This window comes from Panulirus ornatus, chromosome 12, assembly GCF_036320965.1.
Source record: "Panulirus ornatus isolate Po-2019 chromosome 12, ASM3632096v1, whole genome shotgun sequence".
Lineage (NCBI taxonomy): Eukaryota > Metazoa > Arthropoda > Malacostraca > Decapoda > Palinuridae > Panulirus > Panulirus ornatus.
The window spans coordinates 9248751-9259891 of NC_092235.1; the positions used below are offsets into that span (position 1 = coordinate 9248751).

Below are 11141 nucleotides of genomic sequence, written 5' to 3' on the forward strand. Positions count from 1 at the left end.
GAGGTGCAACTGGAGGGATGTCTGATCATTATCTTGTGGTGGCTAAGGTGAAGATTTGTATGGGTTTTCAGAAAAGAAGAGTGAATGTTGGGGTGAAGAGGGTGGTGAGAGTAAGTGAGCTTGGGAAGGAGACTTGTGTGAGGAAGTACCAGGAGAGACTGAGTACAGAATGGAAAAAGGTGAGAACAATGGAAGTAAGGGGAGTGGGGGAGGAATGGGATGTATTTAGGGAATCAGTGATGGATTGCGCAAAAGATGCTTGTGGCATGAGAAGAGTGGTGGAGGTGGGTTGATTAGAAAGGGTAGTGAGTGGTGGGATGAAGAAGTAAGATTATTAGTGAAAGAGAAGAGAGAGGCATTTGGATGATTTTTGCAGGGAAAAAATGCAATTGAGTGGGAGGTGTATAAAAGAAAGAGACAGGAGGTCAAGAGAAAGGTGCAAGAGGTGAAAAAGAGGGCAAATGAGAGTTGGGGTGAGAGAGTATCATTAAATTTTAGGGAGAATAGAAAGATGTTCTGGAAGGAGGTAAATAAAGTGCGTAAGACAAGGAAGCAAATGGGAACTTCAGTGAAGGGCGCAAATGGGGAGGTGATAACAAGTAGTGGTGATGTGAGAAGGAGATGGAGTGAGTATTTTGAAGGTTTGTTGAATGTTGGTCGAGGTGGTGTGCAAAGTGAGAGGGTTAGGGAAAATGATTTGGTAAACAGAGAAAAGGTAGTAAAAGCTTTGCGGAAGATGAAAGCCGGCAAGGCAGCAGGTTTGGATGGTATTGCAGTTGAATTTATTAGCAAAGGGGGTGACTGTATTATTGACTGGTTGGTAAGGTTATTTTAATGTATGTATGACTCATGGTGAGGTGCCTGAGCATTGGCAGAATGCATGCATAGTGCCATTGTACAAAGGCAAAGGGGATAAGAGTGAGTGCTCAAATTACAGAGGTATAAGTTTGTTGAGTATTCCTGGTAAATTATACGGGAGGGTATTGATTGAGAGGGTGAAGGCATGTACAGAGCATCAGATTGGGGAAGAGCAGTGTGGTTTCAGAAGTGGTAGAGGATGTGTGGATCAGGTGTTTGCTTTGAAGAATGTATGTGAGAAATACTTAGAAAAGCAAATGGATTTGTATGTAGCATTTATGGATCTGGAGAAGGCATATGATAGAGTTGATAGAGATGCTCTGTGGAAGGTATTAAGAATATATGGTGTGGGAGGCAAGTTGTTTGAAGCAGTGAAAAGTTTTTATCGAGGATGTAAGGCATGTGTACGTGTAGGAAGAGAGGAGAGTGATTGGTTCTCAGTGAATGTAGGTTTGCGGCAGGGGTGTGTGATGTCTCCATGGTTGTTTAATTTGTTTATGGATGGGGTTGTTAGGGAGGTGAATGCAAGAGTTTTGGAAAGAGGGGCAAGTATGAAGTCTGTTGTGGATGAGAGAGCTTGGGAAGTGAGTCAGTTGTTGTTCGCTGATGATACAGCGCTGGTGGCTGATTCATGTGAGAAACTGCAGAAGCTGGTGACTGAGTTTGGTAAAGTGTATGAAAGAAGAAAGTTAAGAGTAAATGTGAATAAGAGCAAGGTTATTAGGTACAGTAGGGTTGAGGGTCAAGTCAATTGGGAGGTAAGTTTGAATGGAGAAAAACTGGAGGAAATAAAGTGTTTTGGATATCTGGGAGTGGATCTGGCAGCGGATGGAACCATGGAAGCGGAAGTGGATCATAGGGTTGGGGAGGGGGCAAAAATCCTGGGAGCGTTGAAGAATGTATGGAAGTCGAGAACATTATCTCGGAAAGCAAAAATGGGTATGTTTGAAGGAATAGTGGTTCCAACAATGTTGTATGGTTGCGAGGCGTGGGCTATGGATAGAGTTGTGCGCAAGAGGATGGATGTGCTGGAAATGAGATGTTTGAGGACAATGTGTGGTGTGAGGTGGTTTGATCGAGTAAGTAACGTAAGGGTAAGAGAGATGTGTGGTAATAAAAAGACCGTGGTTGAGAGAGCAGAAGAGGGTGTTTTGAAATGGTTTGGGCACATGGAGAGAATGAGTGAGGAAAGATTGACCAAGAGGATATATGTGTCGGAGGTGGAGGGAACGAGGAGAAGTGGGAGACCAAATTGGAGGTGGAAAGATGGAGTGAAAAAGATTTTGTGTGATCGGGGCCTGAACATGCAGGAGGGTGAAAGGAGGGCAAGGAATAGAGTGAATTGGATTGATGTGGTATACCGGAGTTGACGTGCTGTCAGTGGATTGAATCAGGGCATGTGAAGCGTCTGGGGTAAACCATGGAAAGCTGTGTAGGTATGTATATTTGCGTGTGTGGATGTATGTATATACATGTGTATGGGGGTGGGTTGGGCCATTTCTTTCGTCTATTTCCTTGCGCTACCTCGCAAACGCAGGAGACAGCGGCAAAAAAAAAAAAAAATCCAGCACAGTGTACAATAAACCTTCGATTTGAGGGACCTCAATATGACAGATTTCGGATTAAACAGACAAATTGATGATAATCTAAAAAAATTAAAAAATCTCATATGCCACACCATGTGCAGTTCATGTTGAACTTGTTTTGGTTGCTTAGGGTAGACTCACTTTGTTTCAGTCTCAGTCTGCCTCAAGCTGTTGTGGGATCAGCTTGTATATATAGTGTGTTTCTGTTATTTCAAAATTTTTACTTTATGTATTAGATAATTTTGTAATCCTTACAATTCAAAATGGCATCATGTGATTGTAAGAGGTACAATGAAAGCAGCCCTTACTTTTTTTATAAAGAAGTATCCCTTCACTGGGGAAGGATGGTATCACCTTTATCTTGGTAATGACTCCTGCCTCCAACTGCCCGGTGAGCGTTCCCATGCTGCCGGGCGCCTGCCACCCAATTATCGTATCACACACTAAACTCTACACTCCCTCATAAGATTTTGTTAACTAAATGTGACATTTATTATAACAAAATCAAAATCAAAACTAAAAACAACAAAAAAAAGAGAATGAAATTGATATTCGACAAGGTATATGGCAAATATACACACAAATTACTTACTGCTCAGCAACAATATGCTTCCTTTAAATGTGAGCAGAATAAAAATGGCATCACAAATTAATGTGTTCAACTCTTCACAAGAGCCACCACAAACATGATCTTGCAAGTGTGCAGGCAGATGTCTCACACAGTGGTGTTGGCACCTGAGGCTGGTTGCTGCCACAATTGGGGGAGAAGCTGCTGCTGGTGGGTACTCCCCTTGAACCACAGGTGTCTTGGGATCAGCAAAACCCAGAGGCAGTGGTGACATCGGTTTCACAAAGACAAGCAACCACTGCCATCCAGCTTCACTGAGTATTGTCTATGAAGCTTCACCTCCACTACCACACCCAACCTGTCCTACACCTTCAAAGCGATGGGCCACCCTGCATGCCAGCCTGGCTCTCTGATATGGCCTGCTTCCTGTTTTACAAAGCAGTTCTCCATTGATGGTTTATCAGATAATGTTGTCGGGGCGCTGTGACACCATCTGGCAACTGTCTTCCTGCTGCCAGCTATGTGGGTGACTTATCCCCCTCTCTTATGGGTGTTGAGATATTGGAGCATAGCCTGAGTTGCTTTGCTGTTGTGCAGGCTACTTCCACCACCCATATTGCCCCTCAGTACCTGTTTGGCTACCTTTACCGCAGTTTTTTTTGCATCCATCGGACTAGGGGAAGTGGGCTGAGGAGATGTGGGACATGAGTCCCCATTTTTTGTAGAAAACTTCCATCTCCTTGCTGTCTATATTGGTTCCCATGGCCGAGGTAATTTCCTTGGGTGTGCCCCATCTCCTGAAGAAGGTGAGCAGCCTTGCAATAACTTGAGATTTTTCCATGTGGGCTCAAATCCTTCTCTGCGCCATGTAAGAGGTGCAATGAAAGCAGGTTAGTCCATCCTCACTTTATTATAAAGAAGTATCCTTTCACAGGAGAGTGGTAGCATCACCTCTATCTCAGTCTGACTCTTGTCTCCAACTAGCCAGCGAGCATTCCCACACTTCCGGGTGCCCCCCACCCAACTGTCGTACCACTCATTAAACCATACAGTGATAGAGTTAAAGGAAAGCATGCAAATTTAGATGTGGCACAGAAATAGGTTACATTCAATTTAATGGACTTTTGGCATTTACAGACAAACCCCCCCCATGTTAGTCCGTTAAATTGAGCGTTTACTGTACTACAAATCTTAGGACAACCACAGTTAAAGGGTTAAAGCAAATTTACTCTATGAATTTATAGGAAACAACTTCATGATTCAGTGTGAAACTAGTGCATTCAAAAATTCCTTCAAATAAATTTCATTGCTCATCTTGATTGAAATTTAGTACTTACCTCATTTACACGGAAAATGGCGAGCATTTATGAAAATAAACTAAAAGAAGATACTTGGTGTATAGAAGTATTGTATAAGTGTATGGGTGGGGGCTGGTTGTACTAAACAAGGAAACAGGGAATACCAGTAGTTTACAAAGGTATAAAAATGCTATATGATGATGTAGAAAGTTCTGTACAATTAAGCAGACACAAATCAGGAAATGGACATGAATCCCCTAAGCATCACAGCCCACTGGATCTTGCAGCCTCATTTTCCCACAGGGCTTTCTGTGAATTTCGAGATCTATGAAATAATATTTCACGGTGAAAAATTGGGGTTGTGCATATGATAAGGCTTAACTTACAGTCTTATGGGCTAGCCCCAAGGAAGCAGAGGGTTTTGTGACTCATGCTGTTGTGTATGTACTCTGTAACATATCCCTTTATTCCTACAAGTCGATAACCATGACGGAAATTATGGTGAGGTAGTGTTTATGAGTTATCCTTGGGTATAGAGGAAAAAAATACTGCCCACATATTCCCTGTGTGTCATAGAAGGTGACTGATTGGGGCGGGAGTGGGTGGCTGGGAATCCTCCCTTCCTATATTACTTTCCAAAAGAAGGAACAGAGCAAGGAGCCAAGTGAGGAATTTTCCCTCTAAGGCTGTCATCTGTTCTTGATACTACCTTGCTCACTTGGGTGATGGCAAGCATGTATGAAAATATGTGTGTATGGGTATAACAGAGAAGGCTCATGTATGATATCAAATGAATAATTACAAAAGTCAATATAATGTGAATTTATATGAGGCAAATTATCAGTGTGTACTTTGTGAGTATTTTGAAGGTTTGTTGAATGTGTTTGATGTTAGAGTGGCAGATATAGGGTGTTTTGGTCGAGGTGGTGTGCAAAGTGAGAGGGTTAGGGAAAATGATTTGGTAAACAGAGAAGAGGTAGTAAAAGCTTTGCGGAAGATAAAAGCTGGCAAGGCAGCAGGTTTGGATGGTATTGCAGTGGAATTTATTAAAAAAGGTGGCGACTGTATTGTTGACTGGTTGGTAAGGTTATTTAATGTATGTATGATTCATGGTGAGGTGCCTGAGCATTGGCGGAATGCTTGCATAGTGCCATTGTACAAAGGCAAAGGGGATAAGAGTGAGTGCTCAAATTACAGAGGTATAAGTTTGTTGAGTATTCCTGGTAAATTATATGGGAGAGTATTGATTGAGAGGGTGAAGGCATGTACAGAGCATCAGACTGGGGAAGAGCAGTGTGGTTTCAGAGGTGGTAGAGGATGTGTGGATCAGGTGTTTGCTTTGAAGAATGTGTGTGAGAAATACTTAGAAAAGCAAATGGATTTGTATGTAGCATTTATGGATCTGGAGATGGCATATGATAGAGTTGATAGAGATGCTCTGTGGAAGGTACTAAGAATATATGGTGTGGGAGGCAAGTTGTTAGAAGCAGTGAAAAGTTTTTATCGAGGATGTAAGGCATGTGTACGTGTAGGAAGAGAGGAAAGTGATTGGTTCTCAGTGAATGTAGGTTTGCGGCAGGGGTGTGTGATGTCTCCATGGTAGTTTAATTTGTTTATGGATGGGGTTGTTAGGGAGGTGAATGCAAGAGTTTTGGAAAGAGGGGCAAGTATGCAGTCTGTTGTGGATGAGAGAGCTTGGGAAGTGAGTCAGTTGTTGTTCGCTGATGATACAGCACTGGTGGCTGATTCATGTGAGAAACTGCAAAAGCTGGTGACTGAGTTTGGTAAAGTGTGTGAAAGAAGAAAGTTAAGAGTAAATGTGAATAAGAGCAAGGTAATAATATTAGGTACAGTAGGGTTGAGGGTCAAGTCAGTTGGGAGGTAAGTTTGAATGGAGAAAAACTGGAGGAAGTGAAGTGTTTTAGATATGTGGGAGTGGATCTGGCAGCGGATGGAACCATGGAAGCGGAAGTGAATCATAGGGTTGGGGAGGGGGCGAAAATCCTGGGAGCCTTGAAGAATGTTTGGAAGTTGAGAACATTATCTCGGAAAGCAAAAATGAGTATGTTTGAAGGAATAGTGGTTCCAGCAATGTTGTATGGTTGTGAGGCGTGGGCTATGGATAGAGTTGTGCGCAGGAGGGTGGATGTGCTGGAAATGAGATGTTTGAGGACAATATGTGGTGTGAGGTGGTTTGATCGAGTAAGTAATGTAAGGGTAAGAGAGATGTGTGGAAATAAAAAGAGCGTGGTTGAGAGAGCAGAAGAGGGTGTTTTGAAATGGTTTGGGCACATGGAGAGAACGAGTGAGGAAACATTGACCAAGAGGATATGTGTGTCGGAGGTGGAGGGAACGAGGAGAAGTGGGAGACCAAATTGGAGGTGGAAAGATGGAGTGAAAAAGATTTTGAGTGATCGGGGCCTGAACATGCAGGAGGGTGAAAGGCGGGCAAGGAATAGAGTGAATTGGATCGATGTGGTGTACCGGGGTCGACATGCTGTCAATGGATTGAATCAGGGCATGTGAAGCATCTGGGGTAAGCCATGGAAAGTTGTGTGGGGCCTGGATTTGGAAAGGTAGCTGTGGTTTCGGGCATTATTACATGACAGCTAGAGACTGAGTGTGAGTGAATGGGGCCTTTGTTGTCTTTTCATAGCGCTACCTCGCACACATGAGGGGGGAGGGGGATGTTATTCCATGTGTGGCAAGGTGGTGATGGGAATAAAGGTAGACAGTATGAATTATGTACATGTGTATATATGTACATGTCTGTGTGTGTATATATATGTGTACATTGAGATGTATAGGTATGTATATTTGCGTGTGTGGACGTGTATGTATATACATGTGTATGTGGGTGGGTTTGGCCATTTCTTTCGTCTGTTTCCTTGCGCTACCTCGCAAACGCGGGAGACAGCGAAAAAGCAAAATAAATAAATAAATATACATTTAAAATGTCAGAAATGAAAAATTCTTACTTGGATTTTGATATTTTTGATATTTCAGTGGTTCATTTACATTATAAAGCTCAAGTTCTCAGACGAACACATGTAGGCTGTATTCTCTCTCATACTTTTTGTTTTCCCCTCTTGGTTTATCAAAACTGTAATTGGTCATTTGTTTGGGTTAATATGAATTTCTAAGATAGAATATTCTAAATTGTATTAAGAGTGCTGAATAGCCTTAGATTCTCCAGTGCTTGGCTTATAAGCCAATCCATTTACATTATTCTGGAAGTGGTGTTATACAAAATGGTTTCATTTGGTCAATTACTCTGGTTTTACAGTGGAGATAAATGTAGTTTAAATGTCACCCCCCCCCTCATGAATCCTAAGCTATCTGGCAACTTGTGCTCCCAAATGAGGGTTCTTTCCTGGGAGTTTGTCCCATTAAACATGGACCATATAAATAGTGAGAATGTATGTGGCCTCAGAATTATTTTTAACACCTGAAAAATGTGTTACAAATTTGTTTAGGTGGTGCTTATATCTTAACCTTGATCACCTTATTGACCATGGCAGTTGTTCGGTCTGAAGCCCAAATACCCAAACAACCAACCTGTTAAAGTGATTCATGAACATGTAATACTAGTTTCAGTGTTTTGCATCTTTCACCTTTTTACTCTATATACCCACTTCATGTTTGAATCTAAGTTACATATTGGCAGTAAAACTAGGCTTTTGCTCCTTACTAGTAATTATATGAAGGGCATATTTCTCAGCATGTTGTTATCCTTGATATCATAGTTAAAAGATGGGATGCACTGATTAGCTCATATACTACAAAATTGATGATAAATCTTTTTTATTCTCTTACAGGTGGACAGGAGAAATTCAGTATGACAGAATCAGGGCATTTACTGATCATGTGAAAAGTTGGCAAGGAGCCTGATGATTGTTCCAGTAGCATTTCTTCACTCTGTTGCAGATTTCTTCAGGAAATTAAGGTGTTTTGTAGGCTAATAAGTAGTTAGAAAACAGAAACAGTCCACAAAAGTTTACTTATGCAATAGATGAAAGAATACATATTTACTCTTTGATATAGAAATAAAGAATTTAAAGTTTTCCCTTGTTTGGAAAATATACAGAAAGCAAGCATTCACCAACCTATTCACCAAACTCACTTCTTTTATTCCCTTCAATTTCTAATGAAACTTCTTCAGTACTTTCACTTCAATAGTATTCCGGAGTTGTTTATATTTTTTCATGTGGCATTTAAGAACAAGAAGAAGGATCCCTCAGCATCATATACAAATGAGCTCGGAACAGTCACTGGCTGCTTAGCATTTATAAACCCTTTAAACCTTCACAATGAAACAAAGATCCTCCCATTAGTAACCCACTTCAACATGCTGTGCACCCAATTCCATGCAATAGTGCTAGACCCCTCCCACCCAAACTGGTCCATAATTAGTCACCAGCCTCCAGGTAAAATTAAAAAGCTTCCCCCTGTCTCACGCTTCAGCAGCTTTTTCTCACAGATTAACACTACCCCAAACAAATAGAACACTGACAGAACACATAAACACTGAAGTACCCTGACAAGTACATCTGACCTCCCAACTCAGTTTTAAACCCTAACCCACCAGACATACACGAACAAGAAACCACATTCTCCAGACAAACTCTAGTCACACTTTTCTACTTATGCTCTGGACATCATTAGAACACCACAAACACCATCTCCTCATATCCCAAGACCCATCATGCCCATGCAACTACCATAAAAAAGACACTAAGCTCTTAGTACTCAATTGTCCTGCACTTTCTGTACTTAGATGCACACACGTCATCATAACGCTTCATGACTTTTGGTCCCAACCAGTGGATGTGGCCAGCTTTCTGAATGCTGCAGGAGCCTTATAGGGATGGAAGGGATGCCTAAGGCAGTAATATATAAGGACCTTGAGAAACCATACGATAAAGTTAACAGATATGGCCAGGAGATTGTGCTATGAATATATGCAGTGAATGAAAATTTACTAAATATATAAAGGAGTTTTTACCAAAAGAGTAAGGCATGTGTGTGAGTAAGAAGGGAGGAAGGTGAATGATTGTAACATTGATATTCAAAAAAAGATGATTTACTACCTGGAAATTATTGCCCAATTAGCCAAACATATGCATTTGGTAAACTTGGGGAAACTATCACATGGGATGAAACTGTAAACCACATAGAGGACCTTCCCTTGATAAACAATTCTCAGCTTGGTTTTCAATAAAATAATTTTTGCCTGACACCCCTGCTTGATGTTTTTTGTATGATGAAAAGAAAGCAGTTGATTACATTTATATAGATTTTCAAAAGGCATTTGATGAAGTTCCACATCAGAAATTACTAATAAAGGTTGAGTCACATGGTAAAGTTGGGGATGTACATCGATGGTTAGGAAATTGAGAATGGTTAGGAGTGAAAGGTGGTGTGCCTCAGGGATCAGTCTTGGGACCAATTCCCTTTCTCATACATATTGATGACATTGGTATTAAGCTGCATTTTAAGATATCAAAATTTGTTTATGATTTTAAGATGTGAAATACATCTACAGCAGAAATTGAACATCTGCAGCTTCAAACTGACATAGAGGCTGATGGACCGGGCTTACTAGTGGCAAATGAATTTTAGTATTGATAAATGCAAAGCTACAAAGGGTGAATGAGGAAAAAGTTTAAGATATAATCATCTTTGGTGACCTAAAGCCAAGTAAGTATTGCACAGAAGCAGTAAAAAAGGTAAACAAAATTCTTGGTTCATTGGGAGGGGTTTCAAATTTAAGTCTAGGGAAATAATCCTTACTCTTTACAAGTCACTGGTGTGGCCCCATCTTAAATATTACATTCAGTTTTGGTTACACTGCTTAAAGAAAGACATAGAATATAGTATAGAGATGAGCCACCAACATGATCTCTAATTGAGAAAAAAGATCCTCTCAGAACTAACCAAGTAACTTAGATTTATTTAGCTCACAAAAGTAAAGGTTAAGAGGTGCGGTAATGCAAGTATTCAAAAGTATGAAAGGCCTTGATAAACTTTATCTAACAAACTACTTAAGGATAGGTTCATTTGATTTTACTTGTTGAAATGAGTGCAAACTTTTAGGCAAAAGTTTTACCTCAAATGAGGTAATTTTTTTTCAATAGGATTGTTGACATTGGGAATTATTTACCAATTAGAATAGTTAAAAGCAGCACCATAGATGTGTTTAAGCATACTCATCATGAATACTTCATTGCAAATCAACAACTGGTATTATTTGCACTTCCATAATTATTGAAAAGTTTCCAGGCTTTTCTCTTTGAAATATCTGTATATACATCTTTCTAATTTTACCACACCAATCCATGTGTTTTCCTTCTCTTTCACTATCACAAACAGCCTTGTTATGACCCAGTGGTATGTTGCAGCTTGAATTCCTTTATATTTTGGGAGAAGATGGATTTTTGTCAAAGTTGTTTGATGCCACCATATCTGTTTAACGACAGGATGATGAGAGAGGTAAATGCAAGGGTCATGGGGTATGCTGGCAGTGTGAATCAGTTGTTGTTTGCATATGGGATAATTCTAGTGGCATATGCGAGAGAGAAGCTTCAGAAACTGGTGTCACAGTTTTGATCAGTGTATGAAAGAAGAATGAGAGTAATGTAAACAGAAGTAGGGGAATGAGGTGCAGCAAGGGGGTTGAGACAAGAATATTTAAGAGTAAGTTCAGATTGGGAGAACATAGAGGAAGTGGAGTGCTTTTGGTATCAGGAAGTGGATGTGGCAGCAGATAGAACCATGTTGGCTGAAGTAGGTCAAGGGTGAGAGAAACTAAGGGCATGTAGAAGTAAATGT

The 11141-nt window shown here is 40.7% G+C and overlaps 1 long non-coding RNA gene across 1 annotated transcript in view; it reads left to right on the forward strand.

Annotated features, from left to right (window-relative positions):
* Positions 1-8374, forward strand: part of LOC139751716 (uncharacterized) — a 31621-nt gene extending 23247 nt beyond the window's left edge. The window contains exon 2 of the long non-coding RNA XR_011713405.1: positions 8129-8374. This is a non-coding gene — a long non-coding RNA (uncharacterized lncRNA). The remainder of the gene's footprint in view (positions 1-8128) is intronic.
* The last annotated feature ends 2767 nt before the right edge of the window (positions 8375-11141 follow it).